Source organism: Euprymna scolopes, chromosome 37, assembly GCF_053919585.1.
Source record: "Euprymna scolopes isolate OS-2025 chromosome 37, ASM5391958v1, whole genome shotgun sequence".
NCBI classification, from domain to species: domain Eukaryota; kingdom Metazoa; phylum Mollusca; class Cephalopoda; order Sepiida; family Sepiolidae; genus Euprymna; species Euprymna scolopes.
The window spans coordinates 85,712,743-85,727,037 of record NC_136518.1 but is presented as its reverse complement, the minus strand read 5'-3'; the positions used below and the strand labels follow the sequence as shown (position 1 = coordinate 85,727,037).

The 14,295-nt window shown below is 31.2% G+C and overlaps 1 protein-coding gene across 3 annotated transcripts in view; it reads left to right on the top strand.

The window, feature by feature from the left end:
• LOC145261273 (uncharacterized) overlaps positions 1 to 14,295 on the top strand; it is a 100,441-nt gene that overhangs the window by 54,547 nt on the left and 31,599 nt on the right. The gene's annotated exons all lie outside the window — the stretch shown is intronic.

Here is a 14,295-nt window from a genome sequence, read left to right as displayed (position 1 = left end):
TTATGTTCACATTTATGCTGATGTAACCACCGACCTTCAGATGCATCTTTTTTTTTTTACTCTGAAACCTTTTTAGTCAAACTTGGAGATCTTTGTTGATGCATATGAATTAAATAAACAGTTCAGTTTGAAATTCAATACAGCCTTTTGAGTTCAACATTATTCTAAAGTTCGACTAGAAACTATTTGTCTGATCATTAAGGACTCCAGTTACATGTGGACTATTCTGATTGACTGAGGCTACAAAACTCAAATCAATATAGGAGATGCAGTTTTTTTAAGGTGTAGCACTTAACATTCAAGGAGACAACTTGAATTTGCTAGTGTCAGGTATGTTACAATGTAAAATTATCTAAAATCAGAGATTAGGGTATGCATTTCTGATAATCTCTCTTGATGCATTTAGAAAATATATTTGGACAATTATATATGTATGCATGGGTGTAATGAGTTACTGGAAAATCATAAGCACAGAATTGGATGAAAAAAAAAATGTATAATTTACTATTTCATTTTGAGTGGTTTGGACGATTTTAGATGCAAGGGTTAATCCCCATTTTTCTTACGATATTCAATAAGATATTTCCATTGAATAACATTTTTTTATATGTTTATTACAACTTTTGATGGTCATCCTTAATTTTGATATCTTTTTACAGATGTTGTACATTCCAAATTTTATAAAAGATCCAGTTTTATCCTGTATTTTTTCTTTTTACTTTAAAAGTACTCTAGTTTAAGAGAAAAAATATATATTAGTGGCCATCAAATAAATACAGTTTTAGTCATGAAAATTTTAAATATATAAAATAACATTTTTCATTTCTCTAACTGAATGATGAAATGTTTTCTAACCAGTTTTTTTGGATGCACAAAACCATTTATTTACCACCATTTAATATTTAAAAAAAATTAAGTTATTTTGATAGTATGTGTACCATCTGAAGTTTATAAGTGATTTTGCTTGGTGACTTTTTTTTTTTTTTTCATTTAAATATTTGATTAAATAACTGTTCTTTTGGTTTGTAATCCGTTTTAAGTTTTTATTTATTCATTTATTTATTTTTAGACAATTTTTCTTATTCTTCTTGATGAAATAACATGATCAGTATAAATGTTTCCTCGTCTGCATGTGATACTAAAATCGGTTTATTTGGTAAATGCGTTTAAGAATATTTTAATATTAAATTATATATATATATATATATATAAAATCTACAATGTAAAAAGTTTAAAATTAGATTTTTCTTTTAAGTTTTCTTCGGGTAAATCCATATTATTTTTATATGTAATACGCTCATTTTAACTACATATACAATTAATGATTGCTTTATTAGAATTTTAAATATTTTTCTTTTGTTGAAGAGTATTTCATTTCACTGAGATTGTAGATGAGTAGAGCTTAGTAGTATAAAAATATATTTATTGCAAATAAGTTACAAATATTTGTGCTTTATTCCTGAGAGAAATCATCAGGCAATTAACTTGGGATTGTTAGCATACACCCAATCTTTTATGTATCCCCACAGAAAATAATCCAAAAGGGATATGTCTGTAGAATGTGTGGTTCATATGTTGAGATGAGCCAGGGAAATAGCAAAGGAAGTATTCAAGGGAAGTATTGGAGCAATACAGTGTTGCTCTATCTTGCTAATAATAAATCACATGGTTTATTTGCATAGAAATAAGTGATAATAAAATGGATGCATCTTTTTGGTTCAGCTTGTATTTATGAGTGTGTGTGTGTGTGTGTGCGTTGTTTTTTTTTTTTGTTTTTTGTTTTTTTTTAGTCACCGCTTATCAAGGCCCGAAGGCCACTCAAGGATAAGGGTTAATGAATATAAGGTGGTAGGGTAGTAATCATTAATGGTGCAAATTGGGTAGAATTTGATTATTTATGGGGACAGCTCAATAAGAACTTGTTTACATTGGATTTGAAGGCTACCATGTTGTATTCAACTGGGAAGCAGGCAGCGGAACAGTGTTCCACAGGTGAGCAGTTCTAGAAAAGAAGCTTTGTTCATGGAATTTGCGTTTAGTGTGAGCTCATTGGCTATAAACAGGTGTGTGATTAACTAAGAAACCGATTGACTGACTAGCAAACCCAGTTCCACAAAGATATATAAAAACACAAAGCAAGATCAATTTCATGCAATAACCTGACAAATCCTCATGAGGATGAAACACGAAAAATCCGTGAAGCTTAATTGCCATATATATTTTCAAATCTTACTATATATATTAAAAATACAATCTGTATTTGTTGATTACTTTCAATTTCAATGATACAAAAATAAAAGACTTTTCATTTTATCAACAAAACTTATCAAATGACCTCACTATTAATTAACATTCAAACTTGTAAACGTTACGTACCATGATCATTCATGTGCGAACATATAAAAAGTAACTTTGTGGAAATTTAGTGTTTGTAGCGTTTGTATCAATACTAAAAGCATCCTAAAGACTTTAACAAAAATTTCATCTGTCGTTAACCTATCTTGATTTGTTGATTACTCTGAATTGAAATATTTATCCTTTTAGTTTTTCCTCTCACAATCGACGTAGTTGTTGTATATAAGGTTGTTGAAAAATAATGAAATTGTCATTTTAATTGTAAAGCTTTTTGTTGATTTATGTTAAAACTTTCTTTTGTGTAACATTTCAAAATTGTTCCTTTGATGTCTGCTTTTATGTTGTTATAAAAATAATTATTGTTCTTTGCTGGTAAAAGGTTTCACAGGGCTGTCGAGTTGGATGACCCTAAGAGTCCAGCTTCAACTGAAGATATATATTTTTATTTTAGTGTCTTGATTCTTGATGGATGGTTATGTTTTTTTCAAGGGTCTGAGAATTTAAAAAAAAAAAAAAAAAAAAAAAAAATTTTTTAATTTTTTTTATAAAATGTGAAGAAATTAATTTAAAAAAAAATAGACCTGATACAAACAAAAATGGCTAAAAAAAAATTTTTTTTTTTTTTTTTTTTTTTTTTTAATTTTTTAAAAAACCACCACAGCTTGATGGCAAAGATTCTGTTTGGGTTTTTTTTTTTTAATTCTAAGTATGAGTTGGAGAATTTTTACAGACTCTGACATGACTCTACAGCCCCCACCCCCAGTATCAATATCCTCTTTTTGCTATAATTGTTACCTAGCTGTTTTGCGGTTTTCATGTCGATGGTAAATGAATGCCATGTAGGTTGTTGGTCTTACCATGGAAAGAGATGTTGAAGCAGTTAAGTCTGTACATCCAAAGTGGCCTTGTTATAAAGTTGGAATTTGCCTTTTTTTTTATTTTGTTTTGGAGATGCAAGGTTCTCTTCATTTTCTATTCTCTCTCTCTCTGCAAATATACTGATGCCATTTACATTTATCTTTTCAATATATTTATAAAAACACTGTCCATCATCAATTGTCTATCCAATCATGTTTACTCTGTTCAAATTTAAAATATTTCATAACATTTTTGTCCCATTTTTTGATGATAAAATGGTTTTTGAATGTTATTTATATTTTTGGTGCTTGTTAAGATATAGTCGATAAATCGATTTTTTAAAAGATGTCGTTTTAAGCAAAAATCAATATTACATATTTAATTGTCATGTTGAAAATAGTAATATATCCAAAAATTACAAAAATCCATTCAGTAGAATAACTGCTATTGTGTTTTTTAGTAAAAAAAAAAAGTCTATTGCTATAGACAACAAATGTTGCACACCATAAACAAATAATCGAAAATATTCATTCTGAGTTATGTCCCCTGTGTGAACTCTTCATGGTCTGCTTTATAATGTCAAAGAAAAATGCATTTTACCCAATCTTCCATAAAAATTACTTTTAACTATCACCTTCTACTCTAACTATTTTTGAATAAATTACTATTTGCGGCATGACAATTAAATATATGACATTATTTTTGCTTTAAATTGACATATTTTTAAGGAATCGATCTGTCGACCGCATCTTAATAAGCACCATTTTTTATTTATTTATTTTTTTTTTTAATCTACCAAATGCTTTTTATTACAAGGTATGATACAGCCAGTAAGTGTCCTACAAGGATTTGTATCTTTATTATTCAAACAACATAAAAATAATTACAATCATGTATGACTATTATTAAATTTTACAAAGTAGACATTTTCTTTATGAGGTTAATAAATATTGTTTTTTTTTTTGTTTCATTCATCTTCTTGGTCTACCTGAACTAAGAACATTTGGTCTGTGTATTCTGTGAGATTGTAGGTGTATGTAAGTATAACAAAAAATAAAATGAGATTATTTTGTAAAATAATAGATGCCCAAAGAAATATAATAAATATCCCCTATCCTAAAATTGACTGAATATTTATATAAAAAACAAACTTTTCTAAAATAAACATAACTTGATCAATTTTTTTTTTTTAATAATTTAGTAGGATATATTATTACAAGAAGCTAAACCATAAAATTATCTTTAAAAAAAAAAAAAAATGACACATTTTTTTTTTTTTTTTTTAAGATAATTTTAGTTTTTGTTTACATTCACTCCAAATTCCAATAAATTATTTCTGAAAAATTATTTATTAGTGAAGACAGCACAGTTTTATTTTTTATTATTATTTTGTAAATCACTAGTGGAACCTTTGTTTAATCATCCTTAATGAGGTAGTCCCCCCTTTTTTGTTTATCTTCTGTGATGACATTGTCATTTTTTTTTTTTTTATCTCACAGTTGAATTTTTGTATTAAGCAAAAAAAAACAAAAAAACCCTGAAATGCTTAGGAATAATGTGAAGGTGTTAATGTTTGAGAAATGTTGTTGTTGTTGTAATGGTCTGACTCTTGAAGTTTTCTTTTGCCTAAACATTTCTTGCCAACAATTATCAAGTTGAAGGAAAATTGTTAATGAGATGCACGGAGAAATACTAATCCTGATTCGTCTCAATCCAATATTGGTACATTGCACAGTCTTGTATCAACAATGTATGTTCCTGATTTTTATTTTTTACTTTTTTTTTTTTTTTTACATCTTTTTGAGATAAACCTCTTGTGACCCATTGGGCCAGTATTTGTTATTTTTATATACTACTAAAACTACAAAAAATATATGTAAATACATAGATAGGGAATCTATTATGACATAATATATTGTGAAAATTAAAACATTTTTTTCGTTGCCATGTCATAGTAATTTCTCTCTTCTCCATCTCTCTTTCTTACATCATCTGTTACTCTCTTTTCCTCCTTCTCTCCTGTCTCCATCCTTTATTCTTTCTCTTTTAATTATTTACATCATTCCACATCTCTCAATATACATTATTTTACATTATTCACTCAACATTTAAAGCATTTAAGTACATGTGAAGCAAACAAAATAACAAACAACATCCTTAGTTTTAGTAGTGTGTGTGTGTATATATATATATATATATATATATATATAATATTTGATAATTGGTTTTGTATGAAAATCTACAACTTGACTTTCCTAGTTTCAGCATTGAAACCTTCACACTGTCAGATTTGCTGTCTTGAAAAACTAAAAGGTTGGACTTTGACAGTTTTGACCCTCAGCACACACACAACATGCACAAAAAAAAAACAAAAAAAAAAAAAACTCTGCTTTCAAGAAGCAGACATTTTTCTACAAACAAAAGTTGTGAACTTTGCTTTTAAACCTCCTCTCCCCACAAAAAAGGAGAAAAAAGGACTTCAAACAACAAAGGCAAAAACTGTTTAAACTTTTTTTTTTCTTGCCATTGTGTGTGTGACCTCAGTAGGATGATTAAACGGATCAGCTAACCACCTGTATATTAGGTGTAGAGTTCATAAATGTATTGTGCACACTTTTCTAATAATAAAAAATTTTCATCCTAAAGTAAAAGTGTTTTCTTCCAACTTTTTCTGCTAGTTTACTGTATACGTCGGTTCTATTTGTTTTTGTGTTTGCTTCCACCACATTTATGTCTTCCTATAAAAATTAAAATTAAGATACGCTATTAAAATTTATATCTAGAATCCTTATCCCAATTTTGATCAAAACCTATGAAATGTTTTTGATTTTGAAAGAAATATCATAAATTTGGGATTAAGTTCTTCTTTAAGAAGAAATTGAAATTCAGAGAATATTGTTTAATTGATGCCGAATAACTATGTATGAAATTTCATGAAAATCAAAACTATTTCCATTTTCAAATCAACAAAGGTTGTGCCCATATTATGGCCCCCGTAACAACTCTATAAAATATTCCATATAAAATGGAAATTTGAGAATATTTATGAATTTGTGTTTAATATGTATTGTTAAAATTGTAACCAAAGTATCTGAAAACTGATGTTTCTCTTCATATAAAACTAAATTAAACATAGCCCACATTACCCCCCTCTCCCCCCAGTAGACTTAGCAGTTTAAAAAAAAAGAAGATTTTTTTTAGTTCAAATCCACTAGGGTCTATAATTTTCTGCATTATGGGAAAAAGGATAACTTAAACCTCCTTTTAGGGCATCTCTTATTTTACTCAAGAAGCATTGTGTTCACCTGTAAGAATGATTTTATTATTTTAAGTTTTTATAGGATGACAAATTTTATGAACTTTTTTTTTTTTTTTTTTTAGAATGTTGTTGAATAATTTATTTTTCATCATTTGACTTTTTTTTTTATTTATGATATGTAGAATTTCTTTGTTTCTTAGGTCATTTTTTTACTTTTATTTAAAAAAGAATTTTGTAAAATGTCAAAAAATATTTATATTTACTTACAATCTCACAAAATAAGTATATGGATCAGATTCTTGGAGAATAATATACGGATCAGATTCTTGCAGAATAAGTATACGGATCAGATTCTCGCAGAATAAGTATACGGATCAGATTCTCGCAGAATAAATATACAGATCAGATTCTCGCAGAATAAATATACAGATCAGATTCTTGCAGAATAAATATACAGATCAGATTCTCGCAGAATAAGTATACAGATCAGATTCTCGCAGAATAAGTATACAGATCAGATTCTCGCAGAATAAGTATACGGATCAGATTCTCGCAGAATAAGTATACAGATCAGATTCTCGCAGAATAAGTATACGGATCAGATTCTCGCAGGATAAGTATACGGATCAGATTCTCGCAGGATAAGTATACGGATCAGATTCTCGCAGAATAAGTATACAGATCAGATTCTCGCAGAATAACTATACAGATATATCTATATATATCTATATATATATCTATATCTATATATATATATATATATATATATATATATATATATATATATATATATATATATATAGATTCTCACAGAATAAATATGCAGATCAAGATTCCTCCATAATATTTCATCAGATTCCAAAAGCGTTTTTGTGAGTGCATTATTTTAAAAATGTTCTACACAAAAAATTTTTTATTCATGATTAAGTAATTTATTCTAAAAATATATTACTCTACTAGCAGAACTCATAGAATTAGAAATATATTTAATCAACAAATATGTTCTGATAAAACATAATTTATTTTAGATAGTGCAAAAAATTTGTTTCGGAGACAGAAAAACCAAATGAACTGTATGAAAAAAGTGAAAATTGTGTTATGGTATGCATACAAGTGCACTAAACAAAAACTATAAAATAGTTTTGTTTAAAATGTAAAATACTACTGCAATACTTTCCCATTGATTACTGTACACGTAATAACCCTTATCTCCGAGTGGCTTCTGGGCCTTGATAAGTGGTGACCGCCATGTAAAAAAAAAAAAATAGTTATTTATCTCAATCAAAGCAATAAGTCCTGGCAGAGATGGTTCTTGATTTTAAAGTTTTCTATTCATCTCATTTATGGAATTCTTGGAACCTGCAATAATCTGTCTGGTTTTCATGCTTTTTTTTTCCTCAACCAATAGTGATTTCAAATTTCGACTAATGAAAAAAAAACCCTGTACTTTGTGGATTATTCATAGCAATAATAACAACAAAAAACAATTGAGACTAACATGTTTTCTGGCATGAGACGAGTCACTTATTTTGCAAGCAAACATTTGAATACTGACATTGTGATGGAGCAAGAGTAAAACAAACTACTGAAGAAATTTCAACAAAAAAATATTTAATTTAATTTTTTTTTTTTTTATTAAATTTGTAAATTTAATCTACACTTTACTGAAAAAAAATAGATGCCACTTCTGTTGCTGATAGAGAAAATGTATTTAGAGCAATTTTCTAAATCTGTCCCTAATAACTTGCCAATTTTCGTAATCGAGCTGTCAAATTATGGAACATGAAAAGCCCAGCATAAATGGCTACAACACGGTCATCTTCATACATTTGTCATAAACTGTCCTTGTAAATTATCAAATTTTGTTCATTCCAATCATTTTCAATCCTTTCATAATATTCTTCATCATTCAACTCATATTCTATCCATCTTATTAACCTCGTATCCTTAAGTGGCTTTTAGCCCTGATAAATGACGACTTAATAGTAAATAATATTTTTTTTAATGCCAGGATATAGAAAAATGAATCAAAACGGCTTCTGATGTACATCTTTAAAGCGTATCTTTTCTCCTCATCTTCAGATGAGAACTCTAACATCTTTAACTTTGCAGATCAAGTCACATGATTTCTGTGTTTCTACTTCTGTGTCTCATGTAAAACTTATCAAACTTTTGACACCTTCTTCCTCTCGTTATGTCCTTGCATGAACTTAAGGTCACCCAGTACACAAAACACGCAATGTTTTGCACTTCATTTTCTTAACGTTTCATTCAGCTCTAGTGGATTTTAAGCCACATAATCTTCCATTGTTACTTTTTGAACAAGCAACTGTTTCTTAAGTTGTCACCTCATCGCTGCCCCCGATTATCATCTATACTATTTCCAGACATAAATTTATAAAACATTCTATGTACAATGAATATCGCTATATTATTTTCAGAACATTGAAGATCATGACAAAAGGCAGAGAGTTGACTGAAAAAAAAAAAAATTTGAACTACATAATTGTTATATTATTTTTATTGGAATCTTTTGAGATAATTTGTATATATAGGCTGTCCCAAAAGTCATTAAAGGGTTTTGAACTTAAAATAGATTTTTTTATTTTTGATGATACCTTTCTGTAATCTGAACACGATTTGACTAAGACATTGGGAAATGTTTTTAAAACAAAATGCAAAATTTAAACAATCTTTATTTATGAAAAATCATGTCTTTTAATGTTGCCTGTTTTCAGCTTCGCATATTTGTGCTCTTTCCAAAACATTATTCATGACAAATTGCAGAATCTCTGAGTTGCGATTCAACTCCTTTATTTTGTTCTGCGAGCTGGTAAACCTCGAAACGTCAAACCCCAAACCCTGCAAGAATTGAAGAAAATCATCAGGAACGAAATAAAGGAGTTAAATTTCAATTCAGAGATTCTGCAATCTGTCATGAATAATGTTTTGGAAAGAGCACGAATATGCAAAGCTGAAAATGGGCAATATTTAAGACATTATTTTCATAAATAAATTGTTTAAAATTTTTTTTTTTTTTTAATTTCTCAATGTCTTTTGTGTTAAAATTACAGAAAGATGTCATAAAAAATAAAGAATCTGTTTAAGTTCAAAATACTTCAGTGACTTTTTGGGACATCCTATATTTATTTATTTATTTGTTTGTTTATGGACTGTTATCCTCATCTTCATAGTTGTTGTTTCAGCATGTTTCGGCCAACTATTTTTCCGGCCGTCTTCAGGTAATTAACTGCAACAGGATAGGTATCCTCAGTAATTACGGCCTTCCATAGTTGTTGTCTCAACATATTTTGGCTAACTTATACTCTCGCTGGCTTTAGGTAGGATTGAAACCGCTATCTCTATGGTTCCTGGTGAGCATTGTCTAAAGATAGCCGTTTCAATCTTGGCCAAAACATGGTGAGGCAACCAATAACTATGGAAAGCAAATATTTCTCTGTGACTCGTGAATTACTGTTTTTTGAGAGACCATAGGTGGGTAATTTTGTCATTTTTAGTCTCTTTTTCTTGGATTTAAATATTTGGTTGACCATCAAAGTTAGAGTCCAGTCTGCTCTACTAGTTACTATCAGGTTGATGGTGGTAGTAGAGGTTAATTCATAGCTTTGTAAGCTGCATTCGCCTAAATTAAAGATTTTCTTTTTATACACTATGAGTTTCTGTTCTCATTTTGAACGTTATGTTTCAGTCAATGTAACCTCTCATTCCGTTGGTCATTATCGGATAGAAATCTTTAAGTAATTCTTAATTGTATTCTTAGTATTGCCCGCACTGAGGATTGAACCTTCAACCTCCAGAAGACAATCTCTAAGAACTGATTATTACTTAGCACTTTTATTTGTTATGCCATGAGTCCTTGCTGACAGAATGAGAACAATCTACCTAAGAGTTTCGTGAGGAATTCTGTACAGATTCCTGAATTCAACAGAAAGATTCCCAAGTTCAGCAAGATGCACCTCAAGATTGGCGGTTACATTGACCAAACCATTAGGAGAATGGCATTTGCGATGAGAACAGTAGTTTAAAAAAATCCATCTTAATACAAATGATCCTCATTTGAAAAAATTCCAAAACACAGCCTATAACTTTTTGGACGTTAGACTTATTTTCCACGCTTATTAAAATTAAATAGATTTTTTTTTTTTTTTTTTTTTTTTTTTTTTTTTTTTTACAAAATTCGATAATGTATTAAAGCTACAGCCTTCACCACTCAGAAAAAAATATATGCATATAAAATATATAGGAAATCCATTGTTTAATATATATCGCTATCTTAATCCATCTTCGGTCACAGGCCGCGACATGTAATCTTATTTTTACCTTTTAGCTGGTGCTTGAAGAAAGGGACCAGATCTTGATCAGCAAAAGATTCAACCCAAGCTTCTCTTGCACTCTAGAAGTCCATATCATCATTCTGGTCACGGCCAGGATCGCAAGAAACACCATTCATCTCTTCCTGCCCCATGACAGTTCAGCGCTGTGGATGACATAGGACACGTCCAGCGGGCAAGGCTGCTCAGGATCAATGCGAGCTGTTACCTCGTTGACATACGCCCAGTACTGTCAGAGTCCTCTGCATTTGAAGAACACATGTTCTGGCGTTTCCTCGGCTGGGGTCCTGCAACAGGGACACCCGGATGACCTCACAAGTTCAACGCGTTTCAGGTCAAGGAAAACTAGAGTTGTTGAGATGACTCGAACCTGGCGCCCAGCTCCACCAGGAGCAGATCTCCCCTCGACAACCCCAAACACTCAATGAGCGGGTTGTCCCCACCCCCCTCCCTCCCTCAATAATTCCTTATAAAGTTCCTTTCTAATGAGCTGTGAAAGGTTGCTGGATCTTGGGAGGTTCCTTAACCCTAACCCTAACACTCTCTCAAGAACTGCGTGTCACTCCATGGCTTTTGCTGCACCTCGACCTTGTGGTTGAGGATGAAGTCGGGGAAAGTGGCCTCAACTGTGAGGTTCTATGCAAACTCTTCTGTCAAGGTTTGGCTCAGGAAAACCAGCCTCTCGGCGCCTCAAGTCGGATTTCTCGGGCCTCCCTCACACGGACATTGAACTCAGACCTGTTTTCGAACCCAGTGTTTCCCTTTGTTCCAAAGAAGCAAGGATTGCATGCTCTGCAGGGATTTTAGATAGTTCTCAGGCAGGAGAAGTACAGCCAGTTGGATGAACAGAAAGACATAGGTGGCGCATGCCTCTGCTCTGCCCTTCAAGGCTAGTTTCCTTCGAACTCACCACAAACAAGTTGACCGTGGCTTCAACCTTTGACTTTACCTCCAACCAATTTTTTTCCAGCTGTAGACTCGGTCTAAACCACATGCCAAGGATCCGAACTGAGCTGTCCATGCAGCTGAAGGAAGCTAGAAGGGAGTCGGCGCTACTTCAGGCTCCCAAATGTAGACCGGTCAACTTGCTGTGGTTGATTTTGGCCCCCATGGTCTTTTTGTACTGTGTCAGCGCCTCTGACACTGCCTCAATGTCTTGGAAGCTCGACACAGACGGTGATGTCCTCAGCAAACGCGGAAACTTTGGTTCTCTATCCACCAGGCAGAGCAATCCCATGCAAGACCGGACTTGCCTTCCGGTGCCTCAGCTTGCAAAATAACAGCTGCAATGCAAGGGCATAAAGTAGGGGAGACAATGGACAGCCCTGATGCACAGACAGAGAGATAACGAAGGATTTCAACCACCTTCCGTCTACCTGTACCACTACTGTCAACACGTGGTACAATACGGAGATCCATTTTTGGAAGCCCAGTTGGAATCTGGCAGCCTTCAGAACAAAAAATAATAAACATTTAATTTACGAGTTTTATGTGAATTTGAAAATTTTTTTTCATTGATTCGTATAGATAAACATTAACGTTTCAGTTAATTTTTATACAAATTGTTTTTTATGTGATTGTAAAGAAAAAGACAAATTCTTTTTTTTTTTCCAATAGAGATTGCAACATGTTGAAAATCAAATTGGGTCCCTCTAATGAAAGAAACGTTTAAACACAAATGCTAAATATTTGTCCAGGAAATAAAGCAATATTGGGGAAAAAACTATGTGCTATTAAAACAATAACTAATAATGAATTAATAAAATGTCCTTTTTCAAAACCAATATGCAAATTAGTTAGCGACTGATGTTGCATATACATAAGCAGTATAAAAAAGATGATGCGTGTATTTTTGTAGAGTTGGATTAACTTGAAATAGGGTGTTTTGACTTTAGCGTTAGTTAGAAAAATGGGCTCAACTTTGCCATTTATTCGTTGGGACATCTTAAATAAAATTGCCATTTTTATTCTACATTGACTCCATACGATCAAAATAGATTTTTCACATGCTTCTCTCTCTCTCCCCTCTTAAAACTTTATTTTTAATGATGAAAAATAAATTTGAAAAAAAGGTAAGTATTTGCTTATAAGAACTTCAAAATATCTTAAAAATTCCAAAACCTATTGTGCATGGATATATATATATATATATATATTAGCAAAAGTACCCGTCGTTGACTGGGTTCAAAAACAGTCTACAGAAAATGGACTCTGATTTATGAAAGTATGATAGGTTATGAAAAGGAAGGGTTGTAAAGAGATAGCTTCGAATTTGGGGGTATCAAAACCAAAGCAAAAAATGATGAAAGTAAAAATAAAATAGATAAACCCCATAATTTTTATACCATACTTGTTCAGACTGAAACACTTATCACAATATTCTGTGGATCTATATTAAAAAACCTTGTTAAACTTTGTGACATATTTCCATTCTATGGAGGTCATGTGCGAACGAACACCCCATAATTTTATTATACCATATTTCTTCAAACTGAAACATAATTATCAAAGTATACTTGCGCAGATATGAAAAGTCTTTATTAAAGTTTGTGCCTATTTCCATTCTATGGAGGCCAGGCGCGAACGCAGACCTTACAATTTTATTATATCATCCCTATTTAAGTTAAAACATACTTATCAAAGAATTATGTACATCTATATCAAAAACACTTGTAAACGTTTTTTTTTAATTTTTAAATTTTTTATTTCCATACTTTGTGGACCAGGCGCGAACCTAAACCCCACAATTTTAATGAACCGCCGTTCTGCTAGATCAAACATATCCATTCCTGTGCCTCGATGCATCTTCTATCATTATATGTAATCAGTTTTTTAAAATAGTCAACCATATAGGAGCCTATTCGTGACTAGACACACACACACAGCTTTATATTATAGATATATAATGTGTGTTTATTTCATAGAAAAAAGAATCAGTATTCATGAGAGCACATGGAAGTCTCTCTATGAAATGAAACATGTATTTCGTGTTCATGTAAATTAAAGAGTTACATAAATGTTCCCAATCACCTAAGCTGTTATCAATGTCATTGACCAGGTGGGTAATTATCCTATTCCTATTTAAGTTAAAACATACTTATCAAAGTGTTATGTACATCTATATCAAAAACACTTGTAAACGTTTTTTTTTTTTTTTTTTAATTTTAAAATTTTTTATTTCTATACTTTGTGGACCAGGCGTGTATGTAGACCCCACAATTTTCATTTTTGCCAGATCAAACATACCCATTCCTGTGTCTCTATACATCTATCATTATATGTAATCAGTTTTCTATAATAGTAAACCATATAAACTATTCGTGACCAGACACACACAGACGTTCAGCCTTATATTATATAATATAGTATAATAACTCGTTGGCTTATTGCAGTAGCCTGACAAATCCTCCTGGAGATGAAATGCATAAAGTTTTGTGTAGTTTAATTATCATATATATTTTCAAAACTTAC